Below are 25440 nucleotides of genomic sequence, written 5' to 3'. Positions count from 1 at the left end.
CGTTCCACAGGACTACAGCCAGCATCTCTACGATCGTCTCCATGGGAGAAAAGTAGCCTGCATTGCTGCGAAAAGTGGATATACACTGTACTAGTGCCGACATTGTGCATGCTCTGTTGCCTGTGTCTATGTGCCTGTGGTTCTGTCAATGTGATCATGTGATGTATCTGACCCCAGGAATGTGTCAATAAAGTTTGCCCTTCCTGGGACAATGAATTCACGGTGTTCTTATTTCAATTTCCAGGAGTATATATATATATATATATATATATATATATATATATATATATATATATATATATATATATTGTGTGTGTGTGTGTGTTAATTATTTTATCTGCAATTTTAACTGCAGGTTTTACCACTTGAGATTTACCTTGTTGCTTTAAGAATTCTTGTTTGGAGGCTTTCAGCCGTGAAATAATTGCCTTTTTGAAACTCGTAGTTCTACAGGTTGGGCTATGTGCCGTTTTGGTTTAAAGGTGTTATTAAATTACAATAAATTACAATTTTGAGTGAACCTGACCCATGCCGTATTCGTCCCTTTCCACAATCCTAATCACCTGTTCTGCCCTGCGGGTTTAGCGGGCGTTCCAGTCTCACTCTGCTGCTACTGCTTCTTTAATGACAAAACAGTAAACGTGCCTCCTTTTTCTTACTGGCGGGTCCGTCACTGGTGGCATCTAGCGGTCAGTTCCGCATTACACAGGTGTGTCCGGATACTTTAGATCAGCTAGTGTATGTTACGCAATGTCGTAATCGCTCGCTCGTTTGCAAACAAAACAGTACGTTGGATTTTCCGCTGATCCATTTTGACTCCAACTACGGACGCATACCACGCGAGGACTGTGTCATCCGGGAGTATCTGTGCAGCGAACTGTATACGGCACTCCGTCCCCGTTTCCTCGGAGCAGACGGCGCTTCCCGAAGCAGGTCTCGGGCGATGCGGCCTCCGGCACGTAAGCCGCGGCCGAGGGTCACTGGCATCGCAGCGTACCGTCCACGTGGAAAGAAGACACGGGCAGGCAAACAGGATGGGTACCGGTAACGCTGTACGTGGAAAAGCCGCCAGCAATCTCTCCCCGCTCACAGTCTTATTGCGGCAGCAGGTATGACAGTTGACAAGATGAGCTAACACAAGTGCACTGTGTACTTGATACTCTTAAGGGAAGGCAGATTTGCATTCAAAGCGCCGTCGACGACGAGTTCATCTGAGATGGAGCGCAAACTCCTATTGGGGAAGGATGGAAACTGACCTGGGCCTTTCAAAGGAACCATCTTGGCATTCAGTATAAACGATTTAGTACGTTATCAGTAAGCCCCCGATGCTTTAAAGAATTGACCTATGTTCAAACTTAAAACAAAGATTTAAAATTATGTTTAAATTTGACTAGGGATTGCTAAATGCTCTCATTATCAAACTCTGGTTGCGTATATGCTGGGCAATTTACGCTAATTTTAAGCAAAATCTAGTTCTTCACGGATCTCATTATTTATGGCGTCATATCTCCTAAACAATGTGTTGTAGAATGAAATAATTTTTCAGGTACATTAACTGGTATATCTGGATACTGTCCGCAAAATGTGTTGTGAATACAGCTAACAGTAAAGAAGTAATAAATTAAATCGTCAAGCCTCATGCGACAGTTCTACTGCATGAACAGCGAGAACGTAGTAAGCCGTGCTTTTCATAATTTGGTGGGGAGTTGTCAGCGAGAAAAAGTTTCGTAAAGGTTTGAAATTATGTGTAAAGTTCGTAGCAAGTCAAGTTCTCATTTTCATATAATGGATGAATGTAGTCCAGGCATTTATACACAGCGAATTGCGCTGCCTCAAGAAATATACACTGTTTTATAACTGGAGTACTTGTGTTATTGTCTGAATAAGATTATACCTCTCGGTGAGTAGATTATGTCCACATTTTAAATTTTTAAATTCGGTCACTATTTATTTGAAATAATGAAAATCAAATTTTTGTTGCCCCTAGCTGTCGCTAGATAGGCAACTTGCACCTGAGTTTTTTTTCGTGACCTGGGATAGTCAGTTTGTAATACAGGAGGGCAGATATTCTGGAGAAGCGAAAGTAACATCTGGTGCGTCCCAAGATTGCGTAATAGTACCTCTAATATTTTCAACATGCATACATACTCGACAGCAGTGTTCGAGATTGTTGGCTGACGATGCTGTTGCGTACAGGGAAGTATCGTCGTTGGACGATCATAAGGAATTACAGGAAGATTTGTTCTACGTTACTACTTTGCCTGATGAATGGCAGCTATCTGTAAATGTAGATTAATGTAAGATAATACCTATAACACAGAGAAGCAACCGTATATTATCTGTTTACAGCGTTAGTGCTGATCACTTGATCACGTCAAATCGAACACAGTCCAGCCCCATGCTATACAATGACATCAGTTTTTGATTATTTTGTGAAGCTCTCGCTGAAACAGACCAGGGCTTTATCGTGTCTTGCACGTCATCTTCAGTGCACAGTTGGATGATTTGTGCATTCTGGGCACAATGAAGCGAAAGCAAGGAAAGGTAAACCAACATATGATCCTCGTAATAGTTTTCTTAAATAACTACTGATTCTAAACGTAAAAGCACGTATGTGTTTTCTGGGAGATTTTGTAACAGTTATAGGCATAAATATAAATAAAGGATGTTTCATAACTCATATTAAAGGCTTCTCGGGTTTATAGACGGCACTTAGTAATTAAAGTTTTGATGACGAACCCAAACGTACGAATGGAAATGTACGTTTTGGACATAAAATAAGTTTTTAGATCGGATAACTTTCTAATCTCCCGTTTCCCGTTACGGACTCAAACTTGAAAGAGGACGCCGTTGTCGGTTGCAGTTGAAGTTATGGCATCAGATACAGTTTTCGTTCCACTACTACAACGGCTGCAGGAAACACCTCGGCTGGAGGAGGAATGCTTCGTGCAATTGACAACCCTAGTCTCAGCGTAAGACAATTAGCTGAAGCAAGTAATGCTGACGACACGACTGTCTCGATAGTGCTACATGAGATCCTGCTCTACACACAGCATGCAAAGCATGTTCTGAAACTATCAACAGCTCGTTGTACGGGTAGACCTCATTGAGCAATGTGTCAAACCTCACTTTAGTGCAGCCGTGCTGTTTACGGATGAGGCTTTGTAACAAAGTAGATTATTAATGTGTTGAAGAATTGTAGAAACTGAGCTCTGACATGGAAATAAAACGCTTCCGGACCCAAGTCCATACAATACTTTCTTCTGTTTAGTGTAATTTCCTGGAAGTTTGACCATCCGTTTCTGTTATACGCTGTATGTAGTGACAGTTGAAAACTTGTGCCCCAACACAACTCGAACCCGGATTTCCTGCTTGTGTATGTGTGTGAATTCCCGAGGGACCAAATCGCTGAGGACATCGGTTCCTAGACTTAAAATAACTTAAGCAAAGAACAATACATACCCCATGCCCGAGGGAGGACTCGAACCTCCGGTGGCAGTGGCCGCGCAACCCGTGACATGACGCCTCAAACCGCGCGACCACTCCGCGTGGGGGGTAACCAAGAAGCCAATATATTATCACAATATTTCCAGCCAGATCATTACTGAATCCTGCCATGTTTCACTCTTGGTACGTAAATTGGGACAGAGGCGGCTGCTGCGGCCGAGTGGTTGTAGGTGCTTCAGTCTGGAACCGTGCGACCACCACGGTCGCAGATTCGAATCCTGCCTCGGGCATGTATGTGTGTGATGTCCTTAGGTTAGTTAGGTTTAAGTTGTTCTAAGTTCTAGGGGACTGATGGAAATGGAAATGTCGTGTGGCTAGGGCGTCCCGTCAGGTAGACCGTTCGCCTGGTGCAGGTCTTTCGATTTGACGCCACTTCGGCGACCTGCGCGTCGATGGGGATGAAATGATGATGATTAGGACAACACAACACCCAGTCCCTGAGCGGAGAAAATTTCCGACCCAGCCGGGAATCGAACCCGGGCCCTTAGGATTGACAGTCTGTCACGCTGACCACTTTTTTTTTTTTTCTTATTGTTCATTATTGATCGTTGTGTTTGGTCGTTGCGGACGTCGCAGTACATCCTGTTCATGTTCGGTGGTTGATCCTTCCACTCAGTTTTTTTATTACAGAGGCCAACCGGCTCTCTGAATCTCATTTTGTTCGCTTTCGTTCGTTGCATCTGTTCGGGGCGGACGTCGTAAGACATCCGTTTAAGTTCGTTGTTGATCGATTAACTCAGTTTTTTATTACAGAGGGCAGCTAACCCTCTGACCGAACACGCTGAGCTACCGTGCCGGCCACCACTCAGCTACCGGGGCGGACTAGGGGACTGATGACCTCAGATGTTAAGTCCCATAGCACTCAGAGCCATTTGAGCCAAACTCGGTTAGCAGTTGGAAACTGTGCGAAACAAGACTCATTCGACCAAATGACTTTCTTCGATTGGTCTATAGTCCAGGACTTACAGCTTCGTCACCATGTTCTCCTGTTATGGGTATTTGCATCACTGATGAGTGGTTTTGGAATTCCAGCTAGCCCTGCAGTTCCCTGCTTACGGAGCTTCCTTCATGTTGTTTTGGTGCTGACAGAGTTCGCGAGTGGGACATTCAGTTCTGCAGTGACTTTTGTTGTTGTGGTCCCCTTATTTTTCATCACAATCCCCTTAAACGACAGTCGGTCACGATCAATCAACAAATACTTTCGTCCACATCGTGATTTAGTGGTTGATATTTATCCGATTTCCCTGCATGCGGTATAAATCTTCGGTGTGTTGCCTCCTGAAACACCACGCACTTCGGCTCTCTTGGTTACAAAAGCACCCATAATACGAGCGCCAACAATTTGCCCATATTCTGAATCACTTATCTTCAACGTAATGCACTCACGACTGCAAAGGACATTGTTCCGACCACGACTGACCCTTGCAACGTATTGAGGACATTGTACAAGTGCCGTTCGTAATTAAATGCGACAACGCAACCCGTAGGCTTGACTAGCATCTGCATTTATGTTAAAGCATTTATGTCTCGCGGAGTTTCCGTATTTTTGTCCAACCCAAGGTATGTTCAGGGGATCCAACGCTACATTTGTCCAGTCCACTTGTCTCGGCGGCATCTCGTTTCCGACTTTGACATTGTAGTACCGGTACTGAACACAAACATTCTGCATATTTGGAAAACACTTCAATCAACTGGCCAAGTTCGGCAAACACTTGCAGCGAGATGCAAGTAACTACTTCCACTAACTTTTGTTGGAGTTACCTCTGGAAATTGACGAAATTTGCAGAAGTCCACTTGTTAGTGAGTTTCCAAGATTTGAGGACACTTACTTGCTATCGGACACATGATTTAAACTCTGTTGTACCCCTGTTTCCTGTCTTTGAGCTGGAAGCAGAGGTCTCACCCTCTCCCCATTCTGTAATATAACACAAATACGCCACTACACTGTACTCACACCCATTAAAGTCACCTTCTCCTTCTTCTTCTTCTTCTTCTTCTTCTTCTTCATCTTTCTTGGCTCTACAGCTCGTATCGAAGTTCCAACCGATTTCTCATACACGAACAGCAGTTGACCGGCGTTGCCTGGTGAAACGTTGTTGTGATGCCTCGTGTAAGGAGGAAAAATGCGCACCACCACGTTTCCGATTTGACTTCTACAATTTCTATTTCTCTCTGTCCTTTGCTAATACTCTCCAGTTTCTATAGCCCATCTTCCTAAGATCTCCGATTACTCCATCTCTCCATCTGGCTCTTGGTCGACCACGTCCTCTCTGCCCTCCTGGCTTTCCTTGTAATATTCCTTTTGGTACTTCTGTATCATTCATGCGAGCCACGTGTTCCGCCCACCTCGGTCTGGATGATTTCACTATCCTTCTGATGGGTTGGTCTTTGTATATGATATACAACTCATGGTTGTATCTCCTCCTCCTCTTTCACAGATTGGGCCTATAATTCGTCTAAGTTCCTTTCTTTCAAATGCATCCAGTGATTCAGTATCTTTAGTTGTTAATGTCCAGGCTTCAGAGGCATATCTAAGCACTGGTCGTATAAGTGATTTATACAGATTTCGTTGTACGAGTCAGGAGCCTTGAGGATAGATATCGTGTTAGGGAAGAATAGACTCCATTGGCTAATATTAATCTCTGCTTAATTTCATAGGAGGTATCATTTAGATGAGTAACTGTACAGCCCAGGTACTTGAAATGTTCAACTCTCTCAAATTATAATTACCCAATGTTATTGCATGTGGCATATTTTCTCTATGGCTTTTCCAGCTGCCATATATTTTGTTTCTTTCTTCATTAATAATTGACAGCATGTTACTACTAGCCAAGGGCTATAAATGTCTCTTCCATTGCTTTTTGGGTTCTTGCTATTATATCTATGTCAGTATCTGCACTGATTTATAGAAGATCGTTCCCCTATTCAGAAGGTTTGCGTTTGTCATCGCCTTCTCTAGGACGGCATTAAGGAGAAGACATGCCAATGAATCCCCTTGTCGCACTCCATTTTTAATACTCAATGTATTGGACATCATTCCTCCTAATCTTACACTACCTTGAGTTTCGCTCATTGTCATTATTCTCACCAGCCATACCAACTCTCGCGATACTCCCAGTTCATCTAGAGCTTGATATAACTGCTCTCTATTTATGCTATCATAAGCTGATTTGAAATCTGTGAAGAGGTGATGCGTATTAGTTTTTTTTTCAGGATTTGTCTTAAGGTGAATATTTGATCTGTAGTTGACTTCCCGAGAAGGAAGCTGGTCGGGGTGGCCGAGCGGTTCTAGGCGCTACAATCTGGAAGCGCGCGACCGCTACTGTCGCAGGCTCGAATCCTGCCTCGGGCATGGATGTGTGTGATGTACTTAGGTTTAAGTAGTTCTAAGTTCTAGGCGACTGATGACCTCAGAAGTTGAGTCCCATAGTGCTCAGAGTCGGGAAGGAATCCGCATTGCTACGGCCCCGACTCCCTCTGTATGATCGGGAGTATTCTGCCGAATAGTAAATTAGAGAATAATTTATAACGCAAATTAAGTAGTGTGATCCCTCTATAATTGCCACACTCCATCTTATCTCCATTAAAGTCACCTACTCTCAACGAATACAAAAGACTCGTATTTCCCCAAGGAAAGGAGCCAACATGCACGAAGGAACGACACATTTATAATGAACTAAAATCTACGAGTACAGTTGGAGTTACACTACTGGCTATTAAAATTGATACACCACGAAGATGAAGTGCTACAGACGCGAAATTTAACCGACAGGAAGAAGATGCTGTGATATGAAAATGATTATCTTTTCAGAGCATTCACACAAGGTTGGCGCCAGTGGCGACACCTACAACGTGCTGACATGAGCAAAGTTTCCAACCAATTTCTCATACACAAACAGCAGTTGACCGGCGTTGCCTGGTGAAACGTTGTTGTGATGCCTCGTGTAAGGAGGAGAAATGCGTACCATCACGTTTCCGACTTTGATAAAGGTCGGATTGTAGACTATCGCGATTGCGGTTTATCGTATTGCGACATTGCTCCTCGCGTTGGTCGAGATCCTGATGACTGTTACCAGAATATGGAATCGGTGTGTTCAGGAGGGGAATAGGGAACGCCGTGCTGGATTCCAACGGCCTCGTATCACTAGCAGTCGAGATGACAGGCATCTTATCCGCATGGGTGTAACGGATCGTGCTGCCACGTCTCGATCCCTGGGTCAACAGATGCGGACGTTTGCAAGACAACAACCATCTGCACGAATAGTTTGACGACGTTTGCAGTAGCATGGACTATCACCTCGGAGACCATGGCTGCAGTTTCCCTTGACGCTGCATCACTGACAGGAGCGCCTGCGATGGTGTACTCAACGACGAACCTGGGTGTACGAATGGCAAAGAATCCAAGTTCTGTTTACAGCATCATGATGGTCGCATCCGTGTTGGGCGACATCGCAGTTAACGCACATTGGAAGCGTGTATTCGTCATCGGCATACTGGCGTATCACCCGGCGTGATGGTATGGGGTGCCATTGGTTACACATCTCGGTTATCTCTTGTTCGCATTGACGGCACTTTGAACAGTGGACGTTACATTTCAGATGTGACACGGCCTGTGGCTCTACCCTTCATTCGATCCCTGCGAAACCCTACATTTCAGCATGATAATGCACGACCGCATGTCGCAGGTCCTGTACGGGTCTTTGTGGACACAGAAAATGTTCGACTGCGGCCCTGGCCAGCACATTCTCCAGATCTCTCACCAAATGAAAACGTCTGGTCAATGGTGGCCGAGCAACTGGCTTGTCACAATACACCAATCACTACTCTTGATGAACTGTGGTATCTTGTTGAAGTTGCATGGGCAGCTGTACTTGTACACGCCATCCAAGCTCTGTCTGACTCAATGCCCAGGCGGATCAAGGCCATTATTACGGCCTGAGGTGGTTGTTCTGGGTACTGATTTCTCAGGATCTATGCACCCAAATTGCGTGAAAATGCAATCACGTGAGTTTTAGTATAATATATTTGTCCACTGAACACCCATTTATCATCTGCATTTCTTCTTGGTGTAGCAATTTTAATGGCCAGTAGCGTATTTAATTGCTGGACACCATAATGTTTCATCGTGGTTCTCAGCTAGTGAGGAGAGGGATAAGTTTTTGTCGCACCTGCCTTCGGGGCACCTGGAGTCCGCTTACCGGCCTGTTCGGTTCATTAGGCCGGCCGCTTCCTAAGAAGCTCCGCTGCTTTCAACAAAAAAGAAGGGCGTCTGGGTGTGCGGTCTCAGGTTACGCAGGCGGTGCAGCACGGATGATGAGGTGAGGCACGGCGGCCGCGGACTTCGGCAGAAGGCTGGCGGAGGAACGCCACCCTGACCACGCGGTTTCACTGCCGGATGATCGGCTGCCGCGAGACGATAATGAGAGGCGCAGCGGCAAGTGCAAGGCCGACTCTGACACACAAACAGCCGCCACGCGGTGCAGGAAAGGGGGACAGACTCTCCCCCGCCGTAGAAAGCGGCCACCGCAGCGGCCGCCGCAGCGACAGTGAATCGGCGGCCATCGGCGTGTGTACACCGCGTCACACGCTCCGTCCAGAAGCTTCGCGCTGCGTCACCGCTGCTGCGCCGACAGAGGGCGCAAGACAGGCTGCGAGGCTCCTCCAGACTACACGCGACGCAGGCTCAAGGTAAGCCTGCCGGCTCCACTCACTGTTTCCTGCGGGTACCAAATACTCGCGCTGTAGTGCAGGTGGTCTAACACGACGATCTAGGTCAGTGTAGTCCCACTTTTCAATACTGACGTTGTGGCGCTTACCTCCGACCTCAAATGTACCAATCTTGTTGTTAACTGAGGCAACGGCCTTGCCGCAGTGGATACACCGGTTCCCGTGAGATCACCGAAGCCAAGCGCTGTCGGGCATGGTCTGCACTTGGATGGGTGACCATCCAGGCCGCCATGCGCTGTTGCCATTTCTCGGGGTGCAATTAGCCTCGTTATGCCATTTGAGGAGCTACTCGACCGAATAGTAGCGGCTTCGGTCAAGAATACCATCATAACGACCGGGAGAGCGGTGTGCTAACCCCACGCCCCTTCTATCCGCATCATCCACTGTGGATGACACGGCGGTGGGATGGTCACGGTAGGCCACTCGTGGCCTGAAGACAGAGTGCTTTTTTTATTTGTTGTTAACTGGTATACTTCACTACTGGCCATTAACATTGCTACATCAAGAAGAAATGCAGATGATAAACGGGTATTCATTGGACAATATATTATACTAGAACTGACATGTGATTACATTTTCACGCAATTTGGGTGCATAGATCCTGAGAAATCAGTACCCAGAACAACCACCTCTGGCCACAATAACGGCCTTAATACGCCTGGGGGTTGACTCAAACAGAGCTTGGATGGCGTGTTCAGGTACAGAGGCCCATGCAGCTTCAGCACGATACCACAGTTCATCAAGAGTAGTGACTGGCCTATTGTGACGAGCCAGTTGCTCGGCCATCATTGACCAGACGTTCCAATTGGTGAGAGATCTGGAGAATGTGCTGGCCATGGCAGCAGTCGAATATTTTCTGTATCCAGAAAGGCCCGTACAGGACCTGCAACATGCGGTCGTGCATTATCCTGCTGAAATGTAGGGTTTCGCAGGGCTCGAATGAAGGGTAGAGCCACGGGTCGTAACACATCTGAAATGTAACGTCCACTGTTCGAAGTGCCGCCAGTGCGAACAAGAGGTGACCGATACGTGTAACCAATGGCACCCCATACCATCACGCCGGGTGATACGCCAGTATGCCGATGACGAATACATGCTTCCAATGTGAGTTCACCGCGATGTCGCCAAACACGGATGCGACCATCATGATGCTGTAAACAGAATCTGGATTCATCCGAAAAATTGACGTGTTGCCATTCGCGCACCCAGGTTCGTCGTTGAGTACACCATCGCAGCCGCTCCTGTCTGAGATGCAGCGTCAAGGGTAACAGCAGCCATGGTCTCCGAGCTGATATTGACTCAGGGATCGAGATGTGGCTGCACGATCCGTTACAGCCATGCGGATATGATGCCTGTCATCTCGACTGCTAGTGATACGAGGCCGTTGGGATCCAGCACGGCGATCCGTATTACCCTCCTGCAGCCACCGATTCCATATTCTGCTAACAGTCATCGGATCTCCAGCAACGCGAGCAGCAATGTCGCGCTACGATAAACCGCAATCGCGATAGGCTACAATCCGACCTTTATCAAAGTCGGTGACGTGATGGTACGCATTTCCCCGCCTTACACGAGGCATCACAACAACGTTTCACCAGGCAACGCCGGTCGACTGCTGTTTGTGTATGAGAAATCGGTTGGAAACTTTCCTCATGTCAGCACGTCGCTACCGGCGCCAACCTTGTGTGAATGCTCTGAGAAGCTAATCATTTACATATTACAGCATCTTCTTCCTGTCGGTTAAATTTCGCGTCTGTAGCACGTCTTCTTCGTGGTGTAGCAATTTTAATGGCCAGTAGTGTAAAAGAATTAGTGTGTTACGAGCCACCAATAGACTAGCTGTAGTAAGGCCACTGACCGTAAGTAATGATCGGAACCCTTCGTATTGACTGTTCTCTGCTTCAGAATGCTGCCACCCTCAACGCCACCAAAGATGAGAGGCGGAAATTGCCTGACGAAGTTTTGTTGTATGTGAACCGATGTTTAATTGAATAAAGCCCGCCCGGGTAGCCTAGCTTTCTAACACACGGCTATCCGGAGTGGGAAGGAGTGCCTGGTCCCCGGCACGAATCCGCCCGACGGACTTGTGTCGAGGTCCGGTGAGCCGGCCAGTCTGTGGATGGTTTTTAGGCGGTTTTCCATCTGCCTCGGCGAATGCGGGCTGGTTCCCCTTATTCCGCCTCAGCTACACTATGTCGGCGATTGCTGCGCGAACAAGTTCTCCACATATGCGTACACCACCATTACTCTACCATGGGGTTACACTCGTCTGATGTGAGACGTTCCCTGGGGAGTCCACCGGGGGCCGAACCGCACAATAACCCTGGGTTCGGTGTGGGGCAGCGGAGGGGTGAAGTGGACTGCGGTTGTCGTCGGTGGTGTTGTGGACCACTGCGGCTGCGACGGGGACGGAGCCTCTCCGTCGTTTCTAGGTCTCCGGTTAACATGCAATACAATACAATTGAATAAAACTTTGCTAGGGACCCCGCAATTTTTGCAGTGTCTTATAATTCCGGCCGTATTTATTCCTTAAAAAAATCTACTCGCGAAAATTTGACTGTGATACTAACCTTTTCTGAAATCGTGAAACTATTTTTTCTGGGGTGTACATATAATTACATTTTTCTTTCACATAGGATAATTTTTTGTATGAAACTCTTTGCAACAAGGATTTTTACGCATGGCTATTTTCCACTTGCTGCGCTGGTATGTGGTATCATTTCTTGCAGTGTTTCGTGGTTAAAAAAATGAAGAAACACCAGAAAAGAACACAGCGTTCCAACTTAATTTTCGGAAATATTCCATGTTTGACACAGTTCTTCCTGTACAAAGCCTGGATCATCGTCTGAATCGTCGATGTCGTCATTGTCATTCTCAAGAAATTGACGCTCCAATTCACTCAAAATTTCACCCTTCCTAAGACAACGTGCAGCCATGTCTATCACTAAAATGTAGACTTTCAAGGCCGGAAATATCATGTCCAATATAATTATCCGGACACGGAATTTAGCGGCAGTCGGTAGCGAGCCAGTGGGTGTGTTGGACCTTCCATTGAGCTACGGACCCCCTTGAAGATGTCTCCCGCAGTCGGAGACGAAACGTTGGGAATCGACACAGAATTCATCAACCGACCACGGCATAACAGCCCGGATAATTATAATGGACAGCCATGTCTTATCGTCGCTTTGCGCACTGCACGAATAGACCCGCCTTCCAGCAGCTCAGCTTCATGCAACAAATGGCTGTTTCAGCACCTTTATGTCCCTCGCATCGAGCCCGTAATCATACGTAGTTTTGTATTTAACAGCAGGAGAAACCAAACACCGTCACATGTCGGAATCGGCAGTCTACCGGTATTTTCGCATCGCGCCAACTGGCGGGATTGGCTGTTAAAGTGTTAGCAATAGTAGTTGCACTCATTTGAAATGCATTATGCAATATGCGATACGATCACAAGTTTCACTATATTTTTTGAATGTCATTTTTATTCTACTCGGCCGGCCGGCGTGGCCGAGCGGTTCTAGGAGCTTCAGTCTGGAACCGCGAGACCGCTACGGTCGCAGGTTCGAATCCTGCCTCGGACATGGATGTGTATGATGTCCTTAGGTTAGTTAGGTTTAAGTAGTTCTAAGTTCTAGGGGAGTGGTGACCTCAGATGTTAAGTCCCATAGTGCTCAGAACCATTTATTCTACTCGCTGCCTTGTATTTCAACTGCCTTAGTTTAATTTTATGTACATTGCTACAAATACGTATCGTATTTGAAGATGATCTTCTCTATAACGCGCAGTCCCGCATACATGTTACTTCCGTTTGAAATTTATATCATAGCAGCTGATCGGTACGAGTCACATACATCAATGAGTTGTCAGCACTGGAAGACAGAAACATCCCCCCCCCCCCCTCTCACGTCCTCTAACACCGCAGTGGTTGTACTACCTACCCTCTGCCCCTGACATAAGTGGCTAACATTGCCTATCTCAGTTAAAATTAAGCATATCTTAAAATAAAATATTGATTTCTCTGTGAGTAATTCTACACTCCTGGAAATTGAAGTAAGAACACCGTGAATTCATTGTCCCAGGAAGGGGAAACTTTATTGACACATTCCTGGGGTCAGATACATCACATGATCACACTGACAGAACCACAGGCACATAGACACAGGCAACAGAGCATGCACAATGTCGGCACTAGTACAGTGTATATCCACCTTTCACAGCAATGCAGGCTGCTATTCTCCCATGGAGACGATCGTAGAGATGCTGGATGTAGTCCTGTGGAACGGCTTGCCATGCCATTTCCACCTGGCGCCTCAGGTGGACCAGCGTTCGTGCTGGACGTGCAGACCGCGTGAGACGACGCTCCATCCAGTCCCAAACATGCTCAATGGGGGACAGATCCGGAGATCTTGCTGGCCAGGGTAGTTGACTTACACCTTCTAGAGCACGTTGGGTGGCACGGGATACATGCGGACGTGCATTGTCCTGTTGGAACAGCAACTTCCCTTGCTGGTCTAGGAATGGTAGAACGATGGGTTCGATGACGGTTTGGATGTACCGTGCACTGTTCAGTGTCCACTCGACGATCACCAGTGGTGTACGGCCAGTGTAGGAGATCGCTCCCCACACCATGATGCCGGGTGTTGGCCCTGTGTGCCTCGGTCGTATGCAGTCCTGATTGTGGCGCTCACCTGCACGACGCCAAACACGCATACGACCATCATTGGCACCAAGACAGAAGCGACTCTCATCGCTGAAGACGACACGTCTCCATTCGTCCCTCCATTCACGCCTGTCGCGACACCACTGGAGGCGGGCTGCACGATGTTGGGGCGTGAGCGGAAGACGGCCTAATGGTGTGCGGGACCGTAGCCCAGCTTCATGGAGACGGTTGCGAATGGTCCTCGCCGATACCCCAGGAGCAACAGTGTCCCTAATTTGCTGGGAAGTGGCGGTGCGGTCCCCTACGGCACTGCGTAGGATCCTACGGTCTTGGCGTGCATCCGTGCGTCGCTGCGGTCCGGTCCCAGGTCGACGGGCACGTGCACCTTCCGCCGACCACTGGCGACAACATCGATGTACTGTGGAGACCTCACGCCCCACGTGTTGAGCAATTCGGCGGTACGTCCACCCGGCCTCCCGCATGCCCACTATACGCCCTCGCTCAAAGTCCGTCAACTGCACATACGGTTCACGTCCACGCTGTCGCGGCATGCTACCGGTGTTAAAGACTGCGATGGAGCTCCGTATGCCACGGCAAACTGGCTGACACTGACGGCGGCGGTGCACAAATGCTGCGCAGCTAGCGCCATTCGACGGCCAACACCGCGGTTCCTGGTGTGTCCGCTGTGCCGTGCGTGTGATCATTGCTTGTACAGCCCTCTCGCAGTGTCCGGAGCAAGTATGGTGTGTCTGACACTCCGGTGTCAATGTGTTCTTTTTTCCATTTCCAGGAGTGTATATATTACCGAGCAGGAAAACTACACCCTTAAAAAGCTCTTAACGTTAGCTGACATTTTTGGATTTGGCTGTTAGTTGCGAGATGCATATTATTATAAAATGTCGGGGTGCTCGAATACTTGATTGGAGCCCCACGCGGGCCGCGGGCTGCGGTTTACCAACGATTGATCTAGGGTGCTACATTTCGAATCAGTCGTACTCTCTGGAGTCAGGCACACGGAACGCCCTTTTATTCACAAACTAGCTGATCAACCCCGCATGCCCGCGTATTAATTTCGCTAACTTTCTATTACAAACGAAAAGAAAAAATGAACTGTGTTTCTAGTGAGGTATGGGAAAAATTTCATTTCCATGTATTCGTGAAAACAACTTTGAATTTATGCCGTAGATTTGGTGTGAGATGATACCAGTTTCTGTATGCTGGGTCCAGCTGCTTCGCGTGTCTACAACGCGATTTTGTAAACGTCTCTATGGCAACGCCTCTTCGTAGCTCTACAGATGGCTATCATTTTAGACTACAGCCGTTTTCGCTTAGCAGTTGAAAGCTGTCAAAAGCGCTGTCTGGAGTCAGGCGTTTCCGTAAGTTGATTCGACTGCAGAAGTGTCTTAGTGGTAAAGAGTAAGTTGTGAGTTAAAGAGAATTTCGCTCTCATTTAAGTATATGGCCGAAAGAGTCCGCCTTCAGGAATTGTGAAACAAACCCTGTCGTCCAGGACCGGATGCCACAAAGGGAGCAGATTCACCACGAGATGGGGGTCTATTGAGGCCTAAGCACTGTAGTGTGCGAGTGAGACAGACGAGAACCTACGTCATAGCCGTTGGTGGCCGATGAGACATAACAGTGTTAAATGTGGTGGACCTAAGATCGGCCATAAATGGAAACATTTGTGAAAACTATTTAATTCTGTAGTAGTGCACGGAATCAAGTCACAGCAATTTTAATCTACCACCCTCCATAAATTTTCATGGTGATCCCAATAAAACTTGAATATTGATCATATCTGTAATAGTTTAGGATTTACTGTTAAAGTGAAATTAACAAGTTTTGTAACAAAGAACTAAATGCTAAAATCTGAACGCTTTGGTCTAACTTAACGATCGACATTTCATATAGAAGCGCGTCATTAAAATCACAAACGTTGTAAATATATAGTAAATTTAAATTGTCAGTATTTTCAGTTAAATATCAGATCATCATTTCCTCCACACAAAATACATTGAACGATGACAGCATGACACCTTATTGAATCATTAGGTTGGTTGGTTGGTTGGTTGGTTTGGGGAAGGGGACCAGACAGCGTGGTCATCGGTCTCATCGGATTGGGGAAGTATTGGGAAGGAAGTCGGCCGTGCCCTGTCAGAGGAACCATCCCGGCATTTGCCTGGAGTGATTTAGGGAAATCACGGAAAACCTAAATCAGGATGGCCGGACGCGGGATTGAACCGTCGTCCTCCCGAATGCGAAATCATTAGGTAATAGAATATTTGTTGTAAAGTTTAGTGCATAATACTTACTTTTGTTCTTTATTTATTTATCAGATAGCACATTGGTGCAAGGCTACTAACCGTTGCATTCAAAGGTAAGAAGGAAACTGTATTGCTTTTATGTAAAATAATTTAACGTTTACTCTTCTTTCGCTTACGCCTTAGTCCCGCAGCGTCGGCGTTTTTACAACGGACTTGGCAGATTACTTCGTAGGGGTGGCCGGACTCCCCTCCTGCCGCCACCCCGTACCCCTCAGGACGGAATAAGAGTATCGCAACTGTCTGCGTCTAGTGTAAATCGTGAAATAGTGCGAACGTGTTTCAAATGTCTGCGAATCGTGTAACTGAGGCGGAACGAGGGGCCCAGCCCGGTATTCACCTAACGGGATGTGAAAAACCGCCTAAAAACGACATTCAGGCTGGCCAGTACACCGGCCCTCCTCGTGAATCCACCGGGCGGATTCGATCTGGGGCCGGCGCGCCTACCCGGGTCCAGGAAGCAGCGCGTTAGCGCTCTCAGCTACCCTGGCGGGCTAAAAGAATTTAACGTTTACTATGTAATGGATATTATTGTTACTTTATTTAGAAAGTGAAAGTGGTCAAGGTTTGATTGTTTAAATATTTTAAAATGTAAAGTAATGTAGAATAAGCTGTAGCCCATCAGATCGACGGCTTCAGGAAAGGGAAAGCGCTAGTCAGTTGAACGAAGATATTCGGCGCGCGGTAAACGCGGTCGGAGACGGGCAGAGGGCAGTTCTGGTCTAAAGATCAAAGAGTACAGTTCGGCTGGATACACCAAAGGGTACAGTTGATTGAGACGCGAAAGCGGACGGTCGGTTTTTAGGCAGCTAGGAAGTGAAACAACTTAGAAAATTTCGCGTTTGATGGTATCGCAGGACTTAGTTTCTGAGCGGTGAGCAGCGGTGCTCCTGGTGTGAGCTCAAACTTTCGCGTAGTTAACGAGGTGTTTCGCGATGATATTGTGAATGATCGAACTGTGTCAAATGGATATGCTCTCGAGTGTAATAATAATTATAAATACGACGACTTCCGATATTAGTTTGCTTTCGGAATAAACGGTATTCTAATTAAATCGCAACTGTGTGGCCTACATTTATGGGTCGTTAATTTGGTTCCCGATGTTATTATTACTGTTATTATATATTATGTTAACTTCGTATTTCGCAAATTTTTAGCCATCAGCCAAATAATTTAATCAAAGGGTCACAAGTGCCTAAAATAGGGCGTATAATGCGACACGTGTGGATAAAAATCTAGACGAGTTTGAGCCAAGACATTTCGACGAAGAGGAACCGCATGTGAGCCCGAACATCTATGGGATGTTAGCTCGCAAAGTGCATTTAAACCTCATACATGATGCGGAATTTTTTCACACATCATAACGTTTATGTACTCATATCTCTTGAACAATGTGCGATGATATATTTATGTAGCGACTTTCAGCGGCATATGAGGATATTGTCTGCATAATGTATTGCGAATAGATTTAGTAGCAAAGAAGTAAGAAATCTGAACGCAATGCACAATGTGGCAATTTTTCACGTATCTCAATGTTTGTGACGTCATGTGTCCTCTATATGATTTCACATCTCCTGAGTTATACCTGCTATCATAAAATAATATTGTACGTGCATTTGGTAGCATATGTGGATACTGTATGCGAAATTCATTGCGAACAGAGCTAGTAGCACAGAGCTAATAAATTTAAACGTCAAGCATGATACAGCAATTTTCCACGCACCTCAGTGTTTATGACATCATATCTCCTGAACTACGGTAAGTAGGTGGTATCTACCCTCACAGCGATTGTTGCCTGACGGTATGGGATATGTGTACTAAATTTGATTGACACCGGTCGGCCCAGTGTCTTAGAAGGAGATATGTAAAACAAACAAACACACACACACACACACACACACACACACACACACACACACACATATATATATATATATATATATATATATATATATATATATATATATATATATGCATCTTTATAATGCGAATGGATGTCTTGAAAGGAGTGGTATCGTGAATAATCATCTGTTGTAGTGTGTATTTATTTATAAACAACCTGTATCGGTCAATCGACAAACTGCAAGTCACGGATATATTTACATCAGGATAACCTCCTCAGCCCTGAGCTTAGTTTTTATGGATCAATAGTTTACATTCGTTGTCAGTGCTTTGTTTTGGACAAAACAGGATTTAAATACTGAATTTAAAAAAAATGACGTGATTCACTAAAATTTTAGAACATGTTCAATGTTAATGCTATTTATGTTAGAAAATATCTGACTGACACTGCAGCGCCAAAGAAACTGGTCTAGGCATGCGTATTCACATACAGAGATATGTAAACAGGCAGAATACGACGCTGCGGTCGGCAACGCCTACATAAGACAAGAAGTGTCTGGCGCAGTTCATAGATCGGTTACTGCTGCTACAGTGACAGATCATCAAGATTTAAGTGAGTTTGAACGTGGTGTTATAGTCGGCGCACGAGCGATGGGACAGAGCATCTCTGAGGTAGCGATGAAGTGGGATTTTCCCGGACGGCCTTTTCACGAGTGTTCCATGAGTATGAGAAATCCGGTAAAACATCAAATCTCCGAATCACTGCGTCCGGAAAAATATCCTGCAAGAACGGGACCAACGACGACTGAAGAGAATCTTTCGACGTGACAGAATTGGAACCCTACCGCAAACTGCTGCAGATTTCAGTGCTGGGCCGTCAGCAAGAGTTAGCGTGTGAACCATTCAATGAAACATGGTCGATATGGGCTTTCGAAGCCGAAGGATCACTCGTATACCCTCTGTGACTGCACGACACAAAGCTTTACGCCTCGCCTGGGCTCTTCAACACCGACAATGGACTGTTGATGACTGGAAACATGTTGCCTGACCGGACGAGTCTTGTTTCAAATTGTATAGAGCGGATGGACATGTACGAGTATGGAGACAACCTCATGAATCCATGGACCCTGCATATCAGCAGCTGACTTTTGAAGCTGGTGGAGGCTCTGTGACGGCATGGGGCGTGTGCAGTTGGAGTGATACGAGACCCCTGATACGAATAGATACTACTGTGACAAGTGACATGTACGTATGCATCCTGTCTGATCACCTGCATCCATTCACGTCCATTGTGCATCCTGACGAACTTGGGCAATTCCAGCAGGACAATGCGACACCCTACACGTCCCGAATTGGCTTAGAGTGGCTCCAGGGCCATTCTTACTAGTTCCGCTGGCCACCAAACTCCCCAGACATGAACGTTATTGAGCATATCTGGGATGCCTTGTAACGACCTGTTCAGAAGAGATCTTCAGCCCCTCGTGCTCTTACGAATTTATGGACAGCCCTACAGGATTCATGGTGTCAGTTCCCTCCAGCACTACTTGAGACATTAGTCGAATCTATGCCACGTCGTGTTGCGGCACTTCTTCGTGCTCGCAGGGGTTCTACATGATATTAGGCAGGTGTAACAGTTTCTTTGTCTGTTCCGTGTATATCCAACACTCACAAAATTCAACACTAACTCCCTAAAAATTATGAAAAAGCCAGTGGAATATGAAAGTATACCGTGTTAGTCCGAAAATTTTCGATACTGGATTAATAAAAATTGGAGAGAAGTTGAGATGCCAGTTTTAATGATTCAGTTGTTCTACACAGGGTCTCCCGCATAAATAGAGAGCGCAGAACGTTCACACACTCACGTGTGACTGTTAGAGAAGTTCTACTTTGGGATGTTGTTCAACTCGCACGTCACATTCGCACCTTCTCCGGTCTTGGCGAATCATCAGCGACCAATGCAGTTTGTCACTTTGTGTTACGATCGTATTCATAAAACGAAGTCTCGCTATAACTGATTTTTTTTTTCTAGAAAAGAACTGTCCTCGCTCGTCATTTGAATAAAATCGCGGCAGGCGTCCACGAGCAGTTTTTGTTCGGGACTCAAGTTGTGCGGGAAAAACCATTGCATATAATTTTCTCTTTTTCGAAACGTTCCGGAGAATCTCCTAAACACTTGGTTTAGAGATGTTGAGTTCGTTGCTCTATTACGATTTGTGACCCAACAATGATGACACACTAAGGCTAGATGTCTGCTACTTAACACTGCTTGCTCACAACTGACTAGTCGATTGCATGTCCATTGTTTATAGTTGTTTTTTTGAAGCTGCCGCCGATACCGTCGCTTATATGCCAGGAATAAAATCAGTCTCGCCACTGTTTGGATGGATGCTGTAGATCGTTGCCGAACTAGTCCCTGAGCTAAACTGAAAAAATGATATCGCTGTATTGTTGTGATGTTATATACTGTTACTTATTCGGTAATGCATGGTATATTACCATATTACAGCATGTTCTAAAGACATTGTAGTTCAAAATTAATAAAACAAACAGAAATAAGCAGAAGCTACCACATACTGGGCACATGCGCAAACAAAAAACAAGTGATGCGCTCATGCTGTGAAGAACATGCTACAATCAAGGCACGTTGAGTTGAGTTCATTCCAATAACTTTATAACTAGAAAAAAATGGACGCACTACATATGCTACATAAGGACTGAGAAGGTTAAAGTAATGTTAATTGGCGTCAAGTACATAATTGCTATCAGTTGCAGCTTCCGTCACTTAAACAATGATGTAAGTTATAAAGTATGTGATGCGGCTTTGGTAAAAGAGCGCTCTGTGTAGGCCAATGGACAGTCAACTTAATGACTAATAGAAAAAGATATAAAGGACACTGTGTACTTAGTGACTAATATAAAAATATATCACGGATACAAGTATAAGTGATAGATGAGGCAACTGATATTAATTGTTTACTTTTACCTGATGTAGTGTTAATCCGAGATGAAGATGGTCCCTCGACCGAAACCGGTTATTTGTAAATAAATACACATTACAGCAGCCTTCGGTGGTTTCGTGGTGGTGTTATTTAAATGCACTGAGGCTGTGCAACACAGTTTGCAGGAAAAAAATGTCTTGATCGCAGTTTTGTGGATTCATAGCAGTTAACCGCTTAGAGTCATCAGAAACAATTTGCTACGAAAGGAACACGTCAAGTTTAATGTTCTATTAATTGTTCTATTATTTTTTAAAATTAATAAAAATAGTGTTTTCAGAAACTCTCTGAGTGTTTAAAAATCTTACTAATTGGAGAATTACTATCTGTAGTTCCAAAGAATACGTTCTCATTCCGTTATTACTTAATTATCGTTGGCATGCGAGGATAACTATCCAGTATCTCTTTTCGCAGCGGCATGGGCCGTCGGTGTTATAATCCCCGTTATTGGACACTCCAACGCATAATCTATTACAAAATACTCAAATAGCATGGTGATTATCAATAGTAGTTTCAAACTAAAAAGTTGTACATAAGTGAAAACTTCTTAATTTAACTTATTTATTAATAATTACGTATCGTCGTGCAGTGGTTACAAATAATAAGCACAGAGTCGATAGTCCAACCAATAGTACAGATATATTTGCAATTGTGACTGCAACCAAAATCCCGTAATGCCCGCTGGCGTATCCGGAGAAGAGAGCGTACATTAACAAAAGCTAGTGATAAAACAAGCACTTCGTCGGCAAGTATTACAGCACATATGAAGTAGTCAAGCAAAAATTACATAAATTCGCATCGAAACTGTGACAGATACTACGCAAGTCATAATTTTTTGTCTTAAGTCAACATGGTGAGTGTTATTGAGGAGTTGTGCTATTTTCATAATAAAGTACTGGTTCTGAGGATGACTCACTAGACTCGAAAACCACGAAAATCACAAAACCACCAAATTTCGATGAAGACATTTGTGAACAAAAGCGTTTTTCAAATACAACGTGTATTGCAGTTTGACAGTGTGAAATTACAGTGCAGCACACAGAAGTCCATTTTCCATGTCACCCAAAATAAATGGTACTTCGTTACTAGAGTGATACACCATGGCTAGGGCCCGCTTGGTGTCCTCTAAAACCACACTTTGTAACAGCGGTTGTCAACCTGTGGGCAATCACCTCATGACGGATAAGATGTAATATTCTGAGGGGTAAAAACAAAACGATTACATTGTGTTTCAGTCATAGAACGAATTCATTTTTAGAACATAGTTGCTATTATCATTATTTCGTATAACTGTAATAGTTATTACGTAATTTATCAATAATTAAATACTTATGTTAGTTAGGTTTAAGTAGTTCTAAGTCTCCGGGACCGATGATCTCTAACTCTCAGGGACTGATGACCTCAGATGTTAAGTCCCATAGTGCTTAGAGCCATTCGAACCATTTTCTTTTGTGAATCGAATGTGCGAACATCCTTTTCTTTACATAGTCCACCCACTACACAAATACTTTGCACCAGGTATCTGTGACACTAAAAGCGAGACATGTGTATCACATATGTTTAAATATCTCGAAAACACCAGCAGTCTACTAAATTGTTGTAAGACCTACACCTTATTGCTGTAATTATTATTATTATTATTATTATTATTAGAATTCCAAATTCTGGCAATTCAGAAGTAACGAGTCCAGCAACCAAGTGATTTAGAATCTAACACATTTTAACTTGGTAGATTTTAAATGGGGTTGTAGAGTGTGGTGAAACAAGTGTCAGTACGGAGAGGAATGTTCCAGAGGAAGCATGTGTTGTAACAAGTGTCTATCCGCAGTGAGGATCGTTAGATTTCTTTTCTGAGAAGCAGTTGTACTAGCTCTCGTGATGCGCCAAAGATTGCTTCATCGTTCTATACACAAAGTGATTCAGTAGTTTATGATTTAATGAAAGTATATAAAACTAAACATAATTAGTCTACCTTCGTTTTAAAAATAAAAGTGTTCAAAGAAAATTCTTTTTCTTTCTAAAAGTTTAGTTAATTGCTAATGTTGGTGAGTGAGAAGGGGGGGGGGGGGGGAAGGTTACTAGCTAGTGTCTGACTTTTCAGAAAGGTTAGGAACCACTGCTTTATAACATGTTAACAATCAAATTTCCTGTCTATCATTATTGAGATAATTACTTCCATTAAGCTACAATTGAAAACTGTCATGTTATAAAAGGTCTGTCAGTATATATTGGAAAAGATTAATTGGATGTAGCTATGGTTGGCCCGCTAGATGGCACTGCCATAGGTCAAACGGATATCAACTGCGTTTTTTTTAATGGGAACCTCCATTTTTATTACATATTCGTGAAGTACGTAAAGAAATATGAATGTTTTAGTTGGACCACTATCTTCCCTTTGTGATAGATGGCGCTGTAATAGTCACAAACGTATAAGTACGTGGTATCACGTTCACCTATTGGAGAAAAGGTCGATATCGTGTTGATGTATGGCTATTGTGATCAAATGCCCAACGGGCGTGTGCTATGTATGCTGCTCGGTATCGTGGACGACATCATCCAAGTGTCCGGACCGTTCGCCGGATAGTTACGTTATTTAAGCAAACAGGAAGTGTTCAGCCACATGTGAAACGTCAACCACGACCTGCAACAAATGATGATGCCCAAGTAGGTGTTTTAGCTGCTGTCGTGGCTAATTCGCACATCAGTAGCAGACAAATTGCGCCAGAATCGGGAATCTCAAAAACGTCGGTTTGAGAATGCTACATCAAGTGTTGAGAATGCTACATCAACATCGATTGCACCCGTACGATATTTCTATGCACCAGGAATTGCATGGCGACGACTTTGAACGTCGTGTACAGTTCTGCCACTGGGCACGAGAGAAATTACGGGACGATGACAGATTATTAGCACGCGTTCTATTTAGCGAAGAAGCGTTATTCACTAACAGCGGTAACGTAAACCGGCATAATATGCACTATTGGGCAACGGAAAATCCACGATGGCTGCGACAAGTGGAACATCAGCGACCTTGGCGGGTTAATGTATGGTACGGCATTATGGGAAGAAGGATAATTGGCCCCCATTTTATCGATGGCAATCTAAATTGTGCAATGTATGCTGATTTCCTACGTAATGTTCTACCAATGTTACTACAAGATGCTTCACTGCATGACAGAAAGGCGATGTACTTCCAACATGATGGATGTGCGGCACATAGCTTGCGTGCGGTTGAAGCGGTATTGAATAGCATATTTTATGACAAGTGGATTGGTCGTCGAAGCACCATATCGTGGCCCGCACGTTCACCGGATGTGACGTCCCCGGATTTCTTTCTGTGGGGAAAGTTGAAGGCTATTTGCTATCGTGATCCACCGACAACGCCTGACAACATGCGTCAGCGCATTGTCAATGAATGTGCGAACATTACGGAAGGCGAACTACTCGCTGTTGAGAGGAATGTCGTTACACGTATTGCCAAATGCATTGAGGTTGACGGACATCATTTTGAGCATTCATTGCATTACTGTGGTATTTACAGGTAATCAGGCTGTAACAGCATGCGTTCTCAGAAATGATAAGTTCACAAAGGTGCATGTATCACATTGGAACAACCGAAATAAAATGTTCAGACGTACCTACGTCTTGTATTTTAATTTGAAAACCCTACCTGTTACCAATTGTTCGCAGGCCGCGGTGGTCTAGCGGTTCTGGCGCTGCAGTCCGGAACCGCGGGACTGCTACGGTCGCAGGTTCGAATCCTGCCTCGGGCATGGGTGTGTGTGATGTCCTTAGGTTAGTTAGGTTTAAGTAGTTCTAAGTTCTAGGGGACTTATGACCTGAGATGTTGAGTCCCATAGTGCTCAGAGCCATTTGAACCAATTGTTCGTCTAAAATTGTGAGCCATGTGTTTGTGATTATTACAGCGCCATCTATCACAAAGCGAAAAAAGTGGTCCAACTAAGACATTCATATTTCTTTACGTACTACACGAATATGTAATAAAAATGGGGGTTCCTATTTAAAAAAAACGCAGTTGATATCCGTTTGACCTATGGCAGCGCCATCTAGCGGGCCAACATTAGCGCCATCTGGATTCCCCCTTCACGCTAGACGAGTTTCGTTCTATGTAGATTTTTCGTTTGACGCTTATTTCGTGAGATATTTGACCCGGTCACGATCAGTGGACCACTCTGTATATCACTAAGTCACTATAGGAGGTATCAGCTGTTTACCTGTTTAAGGACCGAAGGTGAATCGCAAAGAGAAGGTGAGGTTTTGAATTCCATTGCTTCCGGAGGTCCAGCACCTTAAACCTTCTTCAACGAACGCCCTTGATCTCAGTATGTAGTATTCTCTTTTTTGCTGGCACGTTGCTCCATAT

The 25440-nt window shown here is 44.9% G+C and overlaps 1 protein-coding gene and 1 pseudogene across 1 annotated transcript in view; both read left to right on the top strand.

Annotated features, from left to right (window-relative positions):
- Positions 1-25440, top strand: part of LOC126100808 (glucose dehydrogenase [FAD, quinone]-like) — a 319968-nt gene that overhangs the window by 134641 nt on the left and 159887 nt on the right. The window lies entirely within an intron of this gene.
- Positions 9361-9478, top strand: LOC126102274 (5S ribosomal RNA; annotated as a pseudogene).

Source organism: Schistocerca cancellata, chromosome 9, assembly GCF_023864275.1.
Source record: "Schistocerca cancellata isolate TAMUIC-IGC-003103 chromosome 9, iqSchCanc2.1, whole genome shotgun sequence".
Taxonomy (NCBI): domain Eukaryota; kingdom Metazoa; phylum Arthropoda; class Insecta; order Orthoptera; family Acrididae; genus Schistocerca; species Schistocerca cancellata.
The sequence above is the reverse complement of the archived record's forward strand: the minus strand, read 5'-3'. Positions and strand labels throughout refer to the sequence as shown.